Below are 19634 nucleotides of genomic sequence, written 5' to 3' on the forward strand. Positions count from 1 at the left end.
CTAAGAAGAATATTTTTGTTATCATGAGACAAAGTATCTGAACATAAGGTCCCAAAATTGCCTTCTGGATATGAGAGAGAATTGAACATTCCATACTTAATGTGAAATTCTTTCAGCCCTTCATTATTTTATTCTACTGTGTTCCTCAGGGCTAAGTTTCCCTTCCTATAGCAATTAATTTTTACCATATTGTTAATAGCTGCGAAACCATGCCTCTTCCATTTATCTAAAACAGGATGAAAAGTATGATTGAGGAAATGTACTGCAAAGTAAATCTATGATATTAATATTGGTATATAAATATCAACCTACTTAAAAGAAAGTGGCTCATAAGAATAATAATTTTTTTCTCCTCTACCCTTCCTTTCCTACCCCTTCTGTGCTTTTGAGCTCCACAGCATCAACTGTGGGGACAACCCTTTGCAGTCCCTCTTTCCTTCAGCCAAGAAGTGAACAGAGGCATTAGAGAGGCTTTGGTGATTATCCTGTAGGTGTGGGGAGTTGTGTTGAAAGGAGAAGCAAGTTTTGAATCCAATTCCCCCCTCTTTCCTTTCAACTATGCTGAAAGGGGGGTGGGGTGAGGATTTGGGCTAAAATCCTTCTTCCCTTCCTGCCCCACCCACTCACCTTAGCATAACCCTTTCCCTGTTCCCTTTCTTTTGTTCCTCCTTCGCTTGCAAGGAGGATGACAAGCAGCCTTTGTATAAAACTCACAGTCACTGGCATCGCTAGGAGGGTGCGGAGGGTGCGGGCCACATCAGGTGATGCGCTGGGGGGGTGACGTGCCGTGGGGGGAGGACGCGCTAACATCCTGGGGTTAGGAGCTACCATGTCATGCCATACACTGTGGGATGCGGAATGGCCAGCGGAGTGCAGTGCAAAAAACAGAATTGAAATCGCTCCTTTCATTCAAAAGTTATGGCCAAAAAACCAGAAGGAAAAAATGCATGGAGCCCTATGGAAAGTGAAAGTGAGCTGTATCGCGCGTTTACTCGTGAGTAGGCATACTTACCATAGTCCGTCAGAAAGGGCAGGCTGAGAGGAATCCAACGACACCAGAATGGTCCCGATCCAATGAATGCAGCCCCCCCAAAACAGAAGGCAGCCTCCCCCTAAAAAGAACAAAAAGGAGGCTTGAATGGTAAGGGGAGAGTTTTCTATTTTGCACTTGTGAAGCCAGGTGGGTCTTTATTCTGATGTGTCTGAAATAGAAGAACTTTAAACTGGGCACTGGGAGGGCTGGAAATCTCACTGATTCATTTTGGGGGGGTTATTGTAGGCAGACTACAGAGTAAGCTCCGTTGACCACTATGGGACTTATTTCAGAGTAGACATGCATAAGATTGGGCTCACAGGCTGCAGTCCTACCCACACTTTCCTGAGAGTAAGCCCCATTGACCACAATAGGACTTACTTCAGAGTAGATTCACTTGGTGGAACAGGACTGGCTCCCCTTTATTTAATTATTCTATTTTAATTTAATTATTTATAATTATTTATCTTAATTTGTTTGATGTCACTTCTGGCCATGAAATCACTTCCAATGGGTCCTGGACAGACTGTCATTCTAAAAAGTGGATCCCAGTGGTAAAAGTTTGAGAACTGCTGCAATAAGGTGTTAGTAAGTTGACATGGGGTGTGTGTGTATTTGTGTGACTCTACAAGTTTTCAAAATCACTAAAATCAGAGTTTGGAGGAATAATACCATCATGTTATATATCAATCAATGCATAATTTCATGCAGATTGCAATGAAACAAACCACATTGAAATATCTGTGTTCTATCAAAAGGTACAGCCAAAAAACCAGTGGGGGCGGGGTGATGGTACATCACCATGCCCACCTGGGGCGTTGCCCCGCCCACTACATGGGGTGACGCACAGGCCTCCCGCATTGGTTGATGCGAATCCTAGTGCTGCCACTGCTCAGAGCTGCCTTTTGCAGAGGATGTAATAATCTTTCCAGTTGAGTCCAACTTCAGCCCTGTCTCCAAGTAATTTAAGCTATTGGGAAAAATCTTCCAATGGGGTAAGGTAATTTGGCTCAGGGATATGTGTCTGCATATCTGTCAAAATCAATTGCCCTCCTTAAGGAACCAGACTGAAAAGAACAACTTATTTCCCATCAGCCTAACAGTATGCGCTGGAAACTATATGCCAGCCATTAAAGGCGCTTCAGTAGCACACAAATTCATGCACTACTGGAGCGCCAGTGGGAAAGCTGGAGTCTTCCTGCTTGCTCCAGGGCAGCCAGAAGAAGCCACCAATGAGATAAGGTGGTGGGGGAAGTGGGATGGAGTGGGGGAAGGGTGGAATGGGAGCAGGGAGGTCGATGGGGTGGGGGATGGGCGGATTAGGTCCAGGAAGGGGACGAGTTCAGTGGCAGCCACCAAATTTTAATCCCCTTACTGGACCTGATCGCATGGCACTGGTCCATGGGGACCTGCTCCAGCAATTTCACAAGTGCAGATCCAAGTAGACCTCCTTACATCATGGAGGCTTACCCCAGAAAGGGAATGATTGTTCCCTTATCTAGAGGAGACGTCTGCAACTGCCTGCTCAAAGGATGCAGTGGTAGCCATTTCAGTGCCGCTGTATTGATGGAGGTGGGATTGGGCTGTATATGTGTTTAAAGCTGAGTGGATTGTGCCCAGTGAGTTTATAAAACAACATGGGATGCTTTGTCCCTGCACTGCCCAGATAAAATCTGAAATATCTATATAGATTGCATAAATTTACATCTGTCTGTCATTGAAACACAGGGTGGGGGCAGCACTTAATAAGCAGCAAAGGAAGTGATTTCCAGATACACTCCTACTCATGAGAATCCACTTTTATGGGAAGGAATGTTATTTGTGCTTCACAAGAACACATTGTGCTGTTATGTATTGGGCCTATAATGACATTTTCACAATTAAGTTTTGTGTGTGTGTACTTGTTTGGAGGTCACCTCCTTCTTTTACTGTCTTGTCTGTTGTTGCATATTTAATTTGGGGGCTTTGGGCTACAATTCCTTGCAACAGTGCTTTGTTAGGTTGCTCAAATCTCATCATAGATTGATTGAAGTTAGTGGGATTTAAGCAGCCCTATAATGCAGATTTGCAGCCTTGGTGAATAAACGCAAACTTGTATATTATATTAGATTTTTTTTCAGTTTGAAAGTTAATAAATACAACATGGTAGAAAACTTACAAGTATTCATATTGAAATTATACCTTGTGTTATTAAAGTCAAAGCAGTGATTTTCAGCCAGTATGCCACGCACACTGATATGCTGCAGGAACTTGGGAGACGGTCATTTATTAGTAGGTCCATTGGGGAACGTGAGTCCCTCACCAGCAGCTTGGTGTGCCTTGTCAATTGTCAAAAGACCTATGGTGTGCCTTGACCATTCAGTGTTCTGTGATATGAAAAAGGTTGAAAATCATTGCAATAAAGTCTACCAATAATTTCTGAAACATCTCTATTCATTGTTTGTCATTCCTTAAACACACAGTCAATTTTTCCATTTCATCCAGTCTTCAGGTCTTAGTGATCCACTCTTTCAATGAAGGAGGTGATAAAAATATTTATAATTTCCTGACTTGGTCTAAGCAGACTTCTCAAGTTCCATAAGTTCTTTGATGGCCCTTCATTGTCAGAAAATCCATCTTTAATATGAATAGCTGTCTTTATCTTAACTATACCTGTCTGAATGTTGTCCAACATTGCTATTGCTGGAATACATCAATGCTTTTGTAGATGAATGTATGTCTAACATAAAGGATTGTTATATTTAGTGTTAGCTATAGTATGGTCAGTCCCCTGGGGGCTGGGATAAGAACAGGCCTTCAGTTTGGCTGTAGTTGTCATAAGAGGTGACTAAACAGCCACCGGGTAGATGGGACTCATTAAGCTGGGAAGGCAGCTCATCTGAGAGAAGGAAAACTCTGATCCCAAACCTCCACTGCCTTGTGGCTACATCCAGTTATGGAACAGGCTTCAGGAGTCAACCTCGAGGCAAAATCCGGAGCCGGAGTCCCTGAGGCAGTTCATGGCTGAACACAGTCACATTCTGGCAACTCCTGAGACGACACTGGAACCAACTGTATTGGCTTCTGCCTTTCCATTGGACCATTTCAGCGACATGGAGGGGGGGATTTGCTGCATGGGTAACAGTCTATCCTCCATATCTACTTTACCCAGGATTCGCACACTGGAGAGGACACTCTGTTCCAGAACCACTTTTCAGAGTGCGATACCATACTCTTCCAAGATTGAAGAATGCCAGTGTAGTATGGTCAGTATTTTGGTGCCAGAAGTTGAGCATAGAAGCCTCTTATAATGGAAAACAGTGAATGCTTCAAACTAAACATGTCTTGCCATGCACTTTGTTACTTGGTGAATATTTTATTTCTGTTCATTTTCTTTTGGTTCAAGGCATGCAGAGACACACATTTACACACTTGGACTTGGTGCAAAGTGCTTGCTGGGGAGCAAGGGCCAGACCAGTAATGTGTATTTTTATAGGACTGTTGGAAGAGGCCACAAATCCAAAAGCCAGGAACCCTAAGCATTTCACTGAACCATGCAACCTTCTCCCCCTTCCTTAATTGATCTATGCAGTCAGACCTGCCAAATTTGAATAGATACTCACTCATTAAGTTCAAATGGGGTTTTCATACCTCCAAAATCCAGATGAAGCCATATAGCTCCAAATCCTGCTGGAACAGGCAGATTTGGTGTCTTGTGGCCATAGCCACTTCCTAAGGATTCCTGAGTTTGAGAATTTTTGTAAAACAAAGGAAAGATTTCATACCTTTTACAGTTCTCATGATCAAGTTCAATCTAGGAATAAACCAGAGGACCTTCAGCTAGCTATCACACCCTCAACTGGATGGGAAAAGCAGAATCCAGCAGAGGTCCTCAGCTAACAATAGAAGATTGTTTGATTCAGACAACTGTACCTAGAATCCAGTCGGATTATATGGGGCAAAAACCTATAGTCCTTGGGTTTAGAGCTTTGTATTTTTTGTTCTCCACTTGATCTTTGTTCTCCCTTTGCCTGGTGTATCCTGGCCTGTGGAACATTAACTTGATGGTGCTGCATTAAGTCATCCCCTGCTGTCATCCACTATGTCAGCCAGCACCCAGTATCAGCAATTCCCAGCAACCCCTCTTCCTTTTCAGACTTCTTTCTCACTACAGTGTTCCCCCCTCCCCCCCAAATGCAACTGAACCTGCTGGTCAGCAAACCTTGTGGGCTATTTCTCTCTCCCTAAGGATTCCTTCCCTCAGGGCTGGCTTTTTGGTTTAGGTCAATTGGACTAATTGTTCCCAATTGAACCCTGCAACTAAGGTAAAATTAAAATGAAAATTTTACCTGCTAGGGTAAAATTAAAATGAATATTTTTACTAAATCATTTTACAGTCACTAAAATAACTGATTTTGTAACTACTTACTTTTCAAAGGTAATATACACACTTTGTTTAGTTAACTTGTAGGCTTATATGTATGCAATTTTACGTTAAAATATTCTTAGAGCCATTTCGTCCTTTTAACTCACAATCACTTTTTAAGTGCATGTTTTGATTGATTTCCATTCTACCATAGAGATATAAAGTTTATAATAAATTTTGTTTATACAGGTAGAGCCTATTTATCCGTGTTAGTTCTGGTCCGTGACTCGGCGTGATTAACAAAAACTCGTTGTGCTAAATTCCATAGAGATATGCAAATATGCTGCAGCCTGACACTTCCAGATGGAAGGAAACTAAGGCAGCTGTTATCAATCCTCTCCCCTCCGTACTCAGCCCTCCCCATTGCCAGCTGCCCGGCTTCTTTCACAGTTGGGATGCTGATCTTTTAAGAGTCCAGCCCTATATGTTTCTACTCAGAAGTAAGTCCCCATTCCCCTCAAATCCATGACAAATAGATAAAAAATCCATGGATAAATAGGCTGCAACTGTATCTATAAGATTCTACAGACCTTGGCTATGACCCTGGGGCCTTGCAAAAAAGGTTTCCAATTGGAGTCTGAAGGCTGGCCCTGCCTTCCCTCCACAAAAGTCAGGTTAGCTCCCTTGTCCTGCTCAGTGTTACTGCTCAGTTCATGCCAGGGCTTCCTTCATAGCCCATGTTCTGTTTTTGAGACCCCTTTTGAGAAGGGCCTACCTAGTTAGCACCCTTGCCACTGCAGCCCCTGCAATTCCAGTCAATGGGGCTTACTCCCAGGAAAGTCTGGAGAGGATTTTAGGCTATATCTCATGCTTTGCTTGGTGGGAAGGTTTGCTTGTGTCCGTGATAGCCTGCACCATGGGGGGGGGGTTGCTTGTGTTGATTGCCTGCACCATCTCAAGGGGGGGGGGAAATTTGGCAAACACTCCCTGGGTTTTTTTAAAGCAATCCCCTCTGTTGCTACCACACCTGTCGCTGTGTGAGTGAGAGAGAGAGAGCGTGAGCTCCACCCTGGTGCACGTGTTCTAGCTACAGAGATTTTTGCCCCCCCTTCCCCTTTTCAGCCTCTTTGCTGGCTCAGGGGCTCCAGGAGTGTTACTGTTCCTTTGCAAGGGGAATCTCTTCCAGGGCTCCAGGGCTATTTCCCTGCCTGGGCAAGGCAGAGCCTTTTTGCAGTGTTTTGGGCTGCCTGGAAATGGAGTGAGATGCCAGCACAGGGCAAAGGAGGCAAAGGTGTGTGTGACTTTCAGTTTCCCCACCCCTCAAATCCATGACAAATAGATAAAAAATCCATGGATAAATAGGCTGCAACTGTATCTATAAGATTCTACAGACCTTGGCTATGACCCTGGGGCCTTGCAAAAAAGGTTTCCAATTGGAGTCTGAAGGCTGGCCCTGCCTTCCCTCCACAAAAGTCAGGTTAGCTCCCTTGTCCTGCTCAGTGTTACTGCTCAGTTCATGCCAGGGCTTCCTTCATAGCCCATGTTCTGTTTTTGAGACCCCTTTTGAGAAGGGCCTACCTAGTTAGCACCCTTGCCACTGCAGCCCCTGCAATGCAGAGTTCTCAAGTTTTGCAGAATATGGATAGGTAGCCTTGGTCTGCAGCGCAGCTTTGCCAAAGGGCCCCCCCATTTTCCTTTTCTTTGTCTCATGTGGGCCACACTGATTGTATGCTTATTATTACCTTTCTTCTCCATCTGTGAGTGCTCTGTTGTGTCTATGCCTAAACCAATTTTGTATCTTTGTGCCTTTTTGTCAGAGATCAGCCTCAAGCCTCCTTCTCAAAACAAACTGCTATACCTGGTCCACCAAAGACTCTGCCAGTGGGAAACCCCTACAAATTCTTGTTTTTCTAAGGTGCTGGAATTAGTGCATTATTCAGTAACACTAAAGGCTTTCACTGAGTTCAATCCTCTCATGCCCTTGAAAATAATTACTGAGTGCTACATAGGTGCTCTCACTATTGCATGGACCAGTAGAAGAGGGTTGAGTGGTGGGGGAAAGATGATTTATCAGGGCACTGGTCGATGACTGCTAACTAGAAAGCTGCTGTTTGGGTATGCCCCTCAACTTAAATTGTATACCTCCTGTAAGCCTGCGTAGACTGAAAAATTAAGATTTTATAGTTCAAATTACAAGGACTGAGGTGGTGGCTGTGATAAAAACTGGGATTTTATCTTTGGGGTGAGGCAGAGGGGAAAACTTATAAATGAATTTGATGGATGAGAAAGAGGCAAAGTCCAATGGGAAATAAATGTTTGGACATATAATTAATTTGGAGAGGAACTGAGAGGGAAGTGAACTATTTAAGAGGAATTAATTTAAGGGGAAATTAACTGTGGAAGGAATCAAGGAAGCAAGCGAATGCTTTTCTGGGAAGAAAATTTCAGGGAAGAAATTAATTTTGGGAGTGAACTGGAATGGAAATTAATTTTGTAAGAAATTAATTGAAGAGATACTGATTTTGGGGATCTAATTTAGGCTGCAATCCTCTACACACCTTCCTGGGAGATAACCTCATTGAACACAATAGGACTTACTTCTAAGTAGACATGCAGAGAAGTGGAAGAATTTGGGAGAAAATTACTCCCAATTCCCCCAAGAATTTGGGGGAAATTAAATAGGGAATGAATTTTTGTAATGTTTCAGGTTAAGACCCCACCTCTACTTTCCTAATTGCTTGTAATGGTCAAATTACTTGTCTCTCAAGCTCACTTGTTTGCCTTCTGTAAAACGGATGTTGCAGCCACAAATGCAGGAGGGGTTTGTGTCTGGGACTGAGCTGGTATCTCATTTCATTTGGGGTCTTGGGTATGTCATTTGTCTCCATCTAGCCCAGTATCTGGTTTCTACTGGTGGCTAGCCAAATGCCCCTGGAAAACATACAAGGAGGGCATGAGAGCAGCAGTGTTATTTCATTATTCTCTGATATTCAGAGATATAATTGCTCTTTTCTGGAGGTGACATTTAGCTGTCATGGCTGAAAAATGAGACATCCGTGAGTAGAGCTAGAGTGAAGCAGACTGGAGATGTTTGGGGATGAATGACTTGTGGAATCCTTACTACTTATATATACTGTATCACCCACACTGGCTGATATGCTGGGCATGTTGTAATAAAACACTGAAAAAGTACCAACCAGAGATGCTTGTCATCATATATGGTGTATGGTTCTTGGGAGGAATACAGTACAATGCAATACAATATAATATATAGTAATAGGAGGCATGATTCAGGGTCATACTGAATGGACTATTTCAGAAAGCAGCTGCAGGTTCTGTTTGGACCGAGATTGCTGCACACTTGGATGAGAGTTTCAGGCTGTTTCTTGCTCTGATTTCTGTATCTAACTCTGATCCTATATACTCTCCAAAGTATGCACTGATTCAGTATGCTTTCCAGAGTTGCTGAAAGGTATGCAAATTGTGCCTTTATATTTTCTACTCCACAGTTAATGCAGCTTCCATTTTGAATTGGGACCATGGTTAGACCTCCTCTCACCCTGTGCTACAGCCTCAGTCAAAATTGCCCTCTTCTTGGCAACTTCTTGAAAAAGAAAAAAGATATTGGAAGTTCCAGTTACAGAATTCCAACTTCATGTCTTATTTAGGCCCACAGAACAGTGGTTCCCAAACTGTGGGTTGGGACCCACCAAATGAGTTGCGACTCGATTTTTGGTGGGTCGCAAAAATGACAAGCTAATAGGTGACAAGGAAAATGTACTGGGCCCTATGGAAACAGACGCATGTGCATGTTTTCTCATGAGTAGGTAACTGTGTCTTGCTCCACTTTGAAGGGTAGTGCCACCAGAATGGTCCCAATCCAATGCAAGAAGGAAGTCTTTCCCCCACCCCCAAGCTCACAAGAAAAATGATTCCAATGGAAAGTGAAACTGAGCCACACATGTGCATTTACTTGTGAGTAGGTGACTGTGGCTTGGATCTTACTGAAGGCTAGGCAAAGGGGAATGCAAGACCACCAGAATTGTCCTAATCTGATAAACCTTTTTTCAAGCTGGGTGGGTCCCAAAAGAGTATCACTTTAAAAAGTGGGTCCTGATGCTGAAAAGCTTAGAAGCCATAGAAAACAGATGGATAAGCATTTTTTTTAAATGAAAAACTGAGGAAAGAGGTGATGTTCCTCAAGATTTCTTCAAAATGGTAAACAAACTTTATTTAAAAGCTTTTATATTTATGTGGTAATGGAAATTATGAATACTTTAAATAATTTTTGTTCTTGTCCCTGATTACACTTTGAAATTACAGAAACCCAACATTTCATATAGAGATGGCATAATCTTGGCTCTCCATTTATTTTTAGGAATACCTATTACATACTTCTGTGGCTGCTAAATACTTGCTTTAGAGGAGTGAGGATGTCACCTGGGCCCAGACTGGGTGTCATGGGTCTCCTTGAGAACAGGAGTCTCCTTAAGAGCAGGGGAGCCAAGTAAGTACAGCCAGAATCCAGCCCCCATGCAAGGTGTCTCCCTGGGAGTAGGGTCTGGGGTCACATGGCCGGAAGAGGTAGAACTGGTGGAGCCATCTGCTGAGCTCATAAGGAACTCAGCAGCTGTGGGAAGAGGTCACTCCTCCCTGGGCTCTGTCTTTTGGAGGGTGGCAAAGGGACGCAACCCCAGTACAGGCCCTAAACCTTTACTGGACCTTAAAAGGGTTGAAAAGGCCCCTTGTCAGGGTGACCAGTCCCTAGACTCCAGAGGGTGAGACTCTTTGCGGATCCTTGGGGGAGAGCTTGCCCCAAGGAAGAGGGAAGGCCCCAGAAAACAGGTGTGCGGGGGTTGTCTGGGGGAGTCACCCACCAGGCTCCTGACAACCCGAAGGAGGCCTGGAGAACCTGCGGCCAGTAGACAACCTGGCTGCCATCAACCGCTGCCCCATAACAAAGGGAACTGCAACCAGCCTCTTGGGCCAGCAAGGCCTGCCAGCAGCAGCACGCAGCCACATTGCTGGCCAAGGCAGCAGATCTGACCAGAGGTGCAGAGACCCTGAAGGCTTGCTGTTATTCTTCCCGATGCTTCCGCCCAACATTTTTGGGGGGGCAGTGGTCCTCCAACCCGGGACATCGCTGCCACATGACGCCTCAGAGGGAAGGGCACCCCATGTATGTCAACTTACAGAGACTGAGGCACTTCTCGTGCTAAGGACTAATACCAGGAATCTTGTGAAGTAACAAGACCCCAATGAATGTAAAATCCATAACCTGATTAAACTGTTTTCTTAGACCCTCTTCACCAACTCCTTGCCTCCTTCTACATCAGGGAAAGTCAGCCGCCAGAAGCACCACCCTATTGGCCCTGCCCAGGAAATGGACGTGACAGAGGGCCATGGAATTCGGTCTCTTTCTCTCTCTGTGTGTGTATCATACTTTGCAAGGCTAGTTTTAGACACTTTAAAAAATGTTTCACATCTGCTTTTACTGTTTGTTTGGTAAGTGTTACTCTCCATGGATTATTTGCTGATGAATCAAATCAGGAAATATTGACATGGACAAAACTGTGACAGTTTATCCATCCATCCATCCATACACACACACACACGTTCACTCACATACTTGTGGCAGTTTACACACACACACACACACACACTACAGATAAGTAGGAGAGATAGGAAAAAGAATCTTTACAGATTATTGTTTGTACCTATGTGCTTTATCTACATCAGGGGTGTACAAACCCCAGCCCAGGGGCCGAATCGGGCCCTTGGGGTATTTTATCCGTTCCCCCAAGGTTCCCCAACCTCTCAGGGCTAAAAATAACTCAAAAGTTGCACTTCCGGGTATATTCCTCATTCAGCCATAGAGGTGCTGAATGTAATGCAATCTAAGGAAAAGAAATTATTCCATTACATTGTATTACATTCAGCACCTCTAGTGGCTGAATGAAGTATATACTGATGCTGGGAAATCTGGAATAAAATTGAAGTTTGCTAAACTTATAACAGAGGAGAAACTGAGACAATAAAAGGTTTGAGATTTATCGTATGTTGCTTGATGCTTTTAAAAAATCCATTTCCTCCTCTTCCTGTGCAAATCAATTTTGCCCTCTGCTCCCCTCGTCCTTCCACGCCCACCCACTTACTGTATTCAATAATAGGTTTTCCATGTATTTATTTATTTTCCAGCCCTTAACACATGTTGAATATACGATGCGGCCCTTGTGCTGAAAAGTTTGGATTCCGCTGATCCATATTATGCATTGTAACAAACACATTATGCATTGTACCAAACAATCTTTGGTAGCTCTCTTGTAACTCTGAGGTAGATGCTGTATAGTACTAGCAGCTTTTACAGGGTAGTACAAAGGAGCTTTCCTCTGGTTAAGGAGCAGAGCATGACAGAAAGTAAAAAATGATGAATATCAAAGCATGGCCTTATTTAGATTGCAAATTTATTTTGGTCAGTGAAAAACATAATTATATGACAAGTGAATGTGTGTAGAAACCTAAATGAAAGAAAAACAAACATAAGAACATTGAATATTGTGGAAGGTTGAATGAAATTGGACAAAAGAGGAAAGCATGTGGATGAAATTTGAAATGTGCTTATAACTGAAAATGGTGGAAAGAGTAAAGCGATGAAAATCAAGTGGATGAAAGAAAGTCAAAGTATTGCTGTAAGTTACAGAGCTGATTGTCAGATTGCTAGAGACAACAACTTGGAGGATGATTTACTGTTTTGAGTAATTTGTTTCTACCAATATTAGTCACTTGCTTCTATAATTATCTGTTTCCAATGACTCTTAAAATCTTAATATAAAAAATAATGAAGTATTTTACCTGATAGTAATCCTATTGCTTCTGTTCTCAAGTAACTTATTTGTTTTTGGCAAACATAAAACATGTTGGGAGTGTATCTGTCAGTCATTTATAATTTGTCAAATGTTGATTGAACTTGGTAATAGATAGGTTTCTATTTTGATGTCAGACAATAATGTTGAGGTTTTCTGGAAGAAATTGTAATTTTTACAACATAAGTCATGCCATTTATTTTCTTACAGTACAGTGAAATAAAGGAAAAAATAGACAGTATGCAAATAACATATTTAAAAAAATTTAACATACTGTAGTCAAAGTCCTACAACAGGTGTCCAAAAGTTTTGGTAGGAGGGCTACATCATATCTGACACTGTATTGGAGGCAGGGGAAAAAAAGAATTAATTTACATTTCAAATTTGAATAAATTTACATAAATGAATATATTAGAGATTGAACTGATATGAGTGAATGAAGGTCTTGCAGTAACTGAAGGCCCATAGAAGACCTTGCACAAAGCAAGGCCAGCCTTTCCTTTGCTGCCGCTGCTGCATCACAGATGTGAAACAGCAAGCAGTGGAGGCAGCCCTCATCCCACAGCTCATGTGAGAGGTCAAACAGTCATTCTCATGCTGAGAGCAGTTGCAGTTGCACTGGGCCAGCGCGGGCTCCAGCCAGTCTCTGGAAGGCCATAGGCTCATTGGAGGCTGGGAGCTTCCCGCTGGCTGGTTTGGGAGTCCTTGAGGGCTGCAAGTGGTGCCAGGGTTTGGGCACCCCAGTCCTACAAGCTTCAGAACATAGCAAAAAATGCTGTTGTGGACCAGACACTACAATGGACCCACTTGTTTGTCTCTCTCAGAACTGCTCTTGGGTGGCTTTTTAATACTCATGAGTGAAACTTGCAGCCAAATTCCAGGCATGTTTAGTTGGAAGTGAATTCCTTAGATTTCTGTGGAATTTATTTACTACAAAGGCTGCAATTCTATGCACATTTATTTGAGAATAAATGGACCCACTGGACTCCAGGGGGCTTGTTTCTTAATAAACATGCAAGAATTAGACTTCATACATGGTGTTAGTTATATTTCCCTTGGGATTCTGATAACCATTGTCATCACCTTACCCCTTCCTTCTCACTCAGGGGAGTAGGAAATCCTAAGTGGCCACTGACAGTCTGGTAGTTGCTGAGGTGAATTATCTGAACTTTTCTTGTTACATATAGTTCAATCCACCCCATGTCGCCTGTCAAATTCTTGTTGTTCTTAGCAGTCAGTCAAGGCTTGGAGGTTTGGCAACAGTCTTAAATGACACAGGGATAAATCAAAAGTTGGTAAATAAGATATATATTATATAAATCTAATGTGTGTAACTCGAGAAGGTGATCAGGCCCAGGAAGGAGTACAGGATTTGGCATGCGCTGCCACAAATCATACCCCCTCCCAGTGGTATTGCTAGGGGGTGCAGGGAGTGCAGCCCACACTGGGTGAGGTGCACATGGAGGGTGATGTGCACTGGGGGGGGGGTGACACCACTAGTGACCAAAATTGCTAAAATTGCGGTTTTCAGGAATGATACCTTCATGTTATATGCCATTCGATGCATAATTTACAGCAGAATGCAATAAAAAACCAGAGTGAAATATCTCCATTCTATCAAAAGTTATAGCCAAAAATCCAGAAAACAAAGATGCAACTATCTTATGTAACTAAAAAGTACGTTTCCTTAATTGAAATGGACCGATGAGACAGATTGTTTGAAGAGCCAATGAGATGTTGTTATAGCACAGCATGGCACCAATAAGGTATTAGTAAGGTGATACCCTGACCAAAATTGCTAACACTGTAGTTTGTAGGAATAATGCCATCATGTTATAGACCATTTGATGTATAATTTACATCAGAATGCAATGAAACAAACTGCTTTGAAATATCTCTGTATCGAAAGGTATGGTCAAAAAACAAGTGGAAGCGGGGGATGGTACATCACCATGCCTACCACCCTGGTTGTTGCCCCACCCACTGCATGGGAGGAGGTTCATCATGGGGTTATGCACTGGCCTCTCACATTGGGGGATGCCAACCCTAATAACGCTACTGCCCCTTTCCAGGCCTGATTTGCCCTCCTTTCCACCCCCATCACTGCCCCACGCAATACCTCTCCCATTAAACCTTTGCAAGAAATATCTGTAACATTAAAAAAGCCAGGATGAGTATTTTTAACTAAGGTTGCATAGGGAAAAAATAAAAAAAACATTCAGTTAAAACTCAGAACACGAACTATATCTTTGTCTGCCAGTGTGTCCCTTTACAATTGTGGTTTAAAAACAGCTTTTCTTACTGTTGTAGAGAGGCAGTCAGCAATTAGAAATGCAGAGGACCCCCTGCTTTTGCCTGGCTCAGCTGAAGAATGGAATGATTGCTTGCATGATTGTCTCTCTACAACAATAAGAAAAGCAGTTTTTTAAAAAAAAATTTAAAGGGATGCATTTTCCCCCTTCTCATCAGCACATTCCTTCTCGTTTGCAGTGGCCATTCGTGTTGAGCCAAATCCGTGTATAAAAGATTCGTGTATAACAAGGTTCAACCTGTACTACCTATTACTGAAAACAAAAAGTAGAGGTTTTTGAAATAGTCAGATTTCTGATTTGTCTCTGAAAAACATCACTAGCAATTTACAGTCCAATCTGACATAAATCCTTCACTGGTGGAACGCATATTCCATGGGTGGAGCTGGCAGGATCCAGGTAAAAATGCTTGGGTTGAGCCAGAAGCCATGCAACAATGCCACATACTTTGGCGCAACCAGCTAGTTCCACAAGGCCTATAGTGTAATTACTGGCAGCTGCACACATACAGGCCATGATTGGCCAGTGTGAGTTAAGTTGTTGGCAGAGACAGACAGTGGGCAGAATGAAGCTGAGGGGATGGGGTGGGCTCTGGGGCGGAGTGGAGTGTGTATCAAGCATGGGAAGGGGCGGTTATCACCAGCAGCAGCTCTGCCGATGTCCTATCCCCCTTACTAGCCTCAATCCACCTACTCAGTCTTGTGCCAGCAAACTATCTGGTGCAGATCTGCGTAGACCCATTGGGACAGTGGAAGCTTGTCCCGGGGCAAGGGAACAAATGTTCCCTGACCTCAAAGAGCCCTTCAAGAGCTTGAAACTCCCTCACAGGATGCAGCATATGTCCTGTTGGCTCAGCTGCATCAGTGGGTGGGAGTTACTTTGAATTGGGCTGTGAGTCTATTTTATATTTTCTAAACACTTTTAGAAATAAGAATAGCACAGTGATTTCAGGACTGGAGAGCAACTGTCACAGGACATCTGTGTTGTCCAATTTTTTGACTGAGAAGTACAAGTGTTAAATATTTTTGGTAAGCCATATTTCAGGGGAAGAAATGGGGAATAAAATTTCAGCATTTTGAATAGCTGGGGCAGACTTGAAAAGCCCCATTGCAGAACTTGAAGCTTCCCTGAAGAGATCTCTGGTGGCTGCTGCAGGGCCACAGTGCTGCCCTTAGAATTGGGCTGCCTGGAAGCTCCCATTTGCTTGTGTGCTCCCAGCTTCCTCCTCCCTTTTGCCCTCCCTTCTTGCATTTGTGGGATGATTCCTCTCATCCAACCTAGCTTTTACTAACCGATTTGCCTGAATTGGCAAACAACGGTTAACACCTTGCCTCCAAACTATGATTTGAGTTTGAAGTGGGATTTGAGGCCATGAATTAGAGGTAAAATGTTAATCATAGTTTATTAGTTTGGATGTCACACCATAATGTGGAAGAAGTGACTGCTATGTGTCTGTACAGGAAGGAGCCTGTGACCTCACAGAATTGCTTTTCATTACTAAGCCATAGTGAACCATGCAACGCATGTAATTTAAGAATGTGATGCATTTGTGAGATGTTCCGTATATATTCACACTTACCAGAAATCTTAGCTATTTGGGTAGCAGCAGAATGAATATTATCTCATTGCCTTTACTTTATGTTTGGAATGGAAAGGCCTCTCTGGTAATAGATCAACACCAGTCTTACTAGTATTTGGAAATAGATAAAAAATAACCCACATATTACAGAAATAATAACTATGTATTCTGTTTTGGACCCTATTTAAATCTCTGTTTTGAAGAGGGAAGAAATTAAACTGGAGGCTACTTACTATAAAGGTATAATTATCAGAGCAATTGGAAAGGATTAGTGTTGGCAGCTCTTATGATGTTATCTTGCACTTTGTTACTAGAACCTCTTGAGGGCCAGACTGCTAGACGTAGATTTTTAACACAATTATGAAATCTTGAATAAAATGTCCAAAATATGAATTAAGGATTTAAAAGAACCAAGAGTTAACTAAGAATTCCCTAAAGAAACCAGTAAATTACCTTTCAGCTCTCTTACTATTGCCACTATTTTAATTTATATGAAAACCATTTAAGCCCTAGAATTATAATACATGATTCTTTAAGTAATTAACGGCCCACTGTAAGCATAGAAAACATTATGACCATAATTCAATGCACTCTTAAGACATACTTAAGTCTCACTGTAATTAATATTTATCTCCATGTTAAACATGCAGGAATCTTGTGGTATATTTTAAATCCAGAGTAAAATCAATATTTACTGCCTAATCCTATGTAACTCCCTGCACAACGATACAGTGGTGCCAACATGGCTTCTGCTATATCCTCCAAAGAGTTTGGCATTTGGAGGCCTCTTTGTGGCCCCTGCTCTGGAGTAAGCCCTAGCTGCCATGGGTCACCTTGGATTTGCTCCAGCTCTGTGGCTGGCAAAAGTCCACATTGACCTGTGAAGGTAGATCAAGTCCAGGAAGGGGGGTTAGGTTTCAGTGGGTGCCACTGCTGCCAAACTTTACCCTTCCTTGGCATGATCCATCCGTGTCACTGCCCCATTCTATCCTGCCCCCTACCTTCCCACACCCTGTCCTGCCTCCCCTGCTGGCCTTCCTTAGTCAGCAGGTCTTCGGCCTTCCACCAGTGTGCAGGAGGCTGCTCTGGCTTCCAGCTGGTGGCCCAGTAGCCACACTATCAGCTGCTTTATGACTTGCAGCCAGCCCACATAAGATTGGACCATTAATGTTAGTATTAAGATGAACTGTATATGTACTGTGAGGTCAGTACGGTCATAGCCAGGGTGATACAGTAGTGGATAGATCATTAGGCAGGGTCCAGGAAGACCTGAATTCAAGTCTTTGTTCAGTTGTGATGCAGACTGGGTTAGGCTGCAATCCTAACCACACTTTCCTGAGAGTAAGCCCCATTGAACAAAATAGGACTTACTTCTGAGTAGACCTGGTTAGGATTGTGCCCTTAGTTAGATTGTGCCCTTGGGTGAATTACTATCTCTCAGCTTAACCTAACTCACAGGATTATTGTGAATATAAAATGTGGAACACTACCTTCAGCTCTGCAAAATTTGTGATAAAATGTTTGCAGATCATATATACTGGGACAAAATCAAAGCCAAATATTCCTTTCATTTTGACATGCTGAACATTTTGTGTTTATAAGGAAGGTGTGCCAATGAGGTTTTTCTTCTAGAATGTCTGAATGCCTAACTTCTGCTTGTATTACAACTTTGGATAACATTTTTAAAAAAATGCTTTTTCTTACTGGAGATATTAATGAATAAAATTGGTAATCACAAGTTAAATTGTACTAGAGGCAATTGGTTGAAGACGTCCAGTTAACACCTTTTAAATTAATGTAGCAATAGAAAACATTCTCATAATTTGCAACACAATTTTTTATCCATAAAAGGAACCAATTGCTGTCTCTAAAAGATGGAAAGGATATGTTCTGGTCCAAACCCAATTTTTTAAAGATCTATTTTATGTTTTCTGGCTTGAAACCTAATGGTACATTGTGTTTACCACACAAACAGAAGACAATACGTCAACCTGTTTTATTGACATTGGCAAGTAAAGGACATAGCGTGGCATGGATAGAAAATGTAAACATTTTATTAACACAGCTTCTCAAATTTAGTGAAACGATACTATGTCCCAAAAAGTAGGATCAAGTTATTTCACAGTGTAAAGTATTCTCAGTTGTACCTAGGGCAGCCCTAACCTTAACCTGTAAGGGGACATTTGTCCTCTTATGCTAGGTAAAGATCCTGCCTGCCCAATGGGGCTTGTTGGATCTGCACCCCCTAAATCACTGTTGCAAATCTGTGGTGCCCTGTGTAATGGCAGCAGGATCAGGAAGAGGATTAGAATACAGCTGAGTCCTCCTCTGCTGATTCTGCACACCTCCTGGGTCTGTCCCATTCTCTGTTCTACCCTCCCCAACCCCTTTAGACCCCTCCCACCTTCAGTATGCCCTCCTGACATCCTCTCTCAATCCCTGTGCCACTCAGCTCTTTACCCATCTCTACTGGCGATCAGGGTTTTGGATGCAGCACTGGCGGGCCTGCGCAGGCCTTTCTGCCAGCATTGCTGGCTCACAAGTAGTCACAAATATGCTTTACGTCACGTTTGCAAACTCTAGGACAGCGGAGTGGATGATGCACCAGTGGAGCCAGCGCTTAGGTTCAGAGATGTGCAAATCCAGCGCCACTTGACTTGAGTTGATCACGAGTCTTCACCCCCTTTAATTCAACTCTAAAATGAGTCCTAATGGGTGGACTTTCCAAGTCACCCAGATCATTTTGGGAACTCTAAAAGACTTGAGTTCCAAGTCTTTTTCGGCAAGTGCAGAGATCTCAAACTACATTTCTTTGTTCTACTACAAAATCATAAAAAATTAGTTATGAAATCTTAAACAATCTACACTTATTAAAAAGTACATTTTCTACACAAAAAGAAAATGAGAAAAACATAAAAGATAAATCCCCTATCTACTCATCAAATCCACAGATTATTTGGCCCATTTTCCCATCAATATGCAGGAAGTCCATGAATGGTTTCCAATTGCCCATAAAAGTTTTTACTGACTTTAAGTAGAATTGTAAGTTTATCCATTTCTGCCAAATCCAATATCTTTAACCACCATTCTTCCAGTGCAGGTATCTCTGGAACTTTCTAGTATTTGGCATACAATAATCTTGCAGCGGTTGTCATATATAAAAACATAGTTTCATAGTCTTTCTGAATTGAATCATCCAATATTCCCAACAAAAAAGCTTCTGGTTTCATTTGTAAATTTACCTTAAGTATCAACTGCATTTACTGGTGTATCAAAGTTCAATATTTTTTCACTTTTGTGCAAGTCCACCACATATGAGTTCCAAGTCTTTTTCATAAAAAGTCAGCCACAGCGCCATGTAAGAAAAGGGAGCTGTTGCTAGTGTGTGGATGTGTCTCTTTAAACACTCCCCTAATGTTCCCATCCCATCTGTAACATGGCGGGGGGGGGATGGGACAAACCGCCAGAGAGTGGAGACAGAAGCAGCAAGAGGGAGGAGGGTCAC

At 42.6% G+C, this 19634-nt stretch overlaps 1 protein-coding gene across 5 annotated transcripts in view; it reads left to right on the forward strand.

Annotated features, from left to right (window-relative positions):
- KCNQ5 (potassium voltage-gated channel subfamily Q member 5) overlaps nt 1–19634 on the forward strand; it is a 371159-nt gene that overhangs the window by 11486 nt on the left and 340039 nt on the right. The window lies entirely within an intron of this gene.

The sequence above is a fragment of the Tiliqua scincoides genome, chromosome 1, assembly GCF_035046505.1.
Source record: "Tiliqua scincoides isolate rTilSci1 chromosome 1, rTilSci1.hap2, whole genome shotgun sequence".
Lineage (NCBI taxonomy): Eukaryota > Metazoa > Chordata > Lepidosauria > Squamata > Scincidae > Tiliqua > Tiliqua scincoides.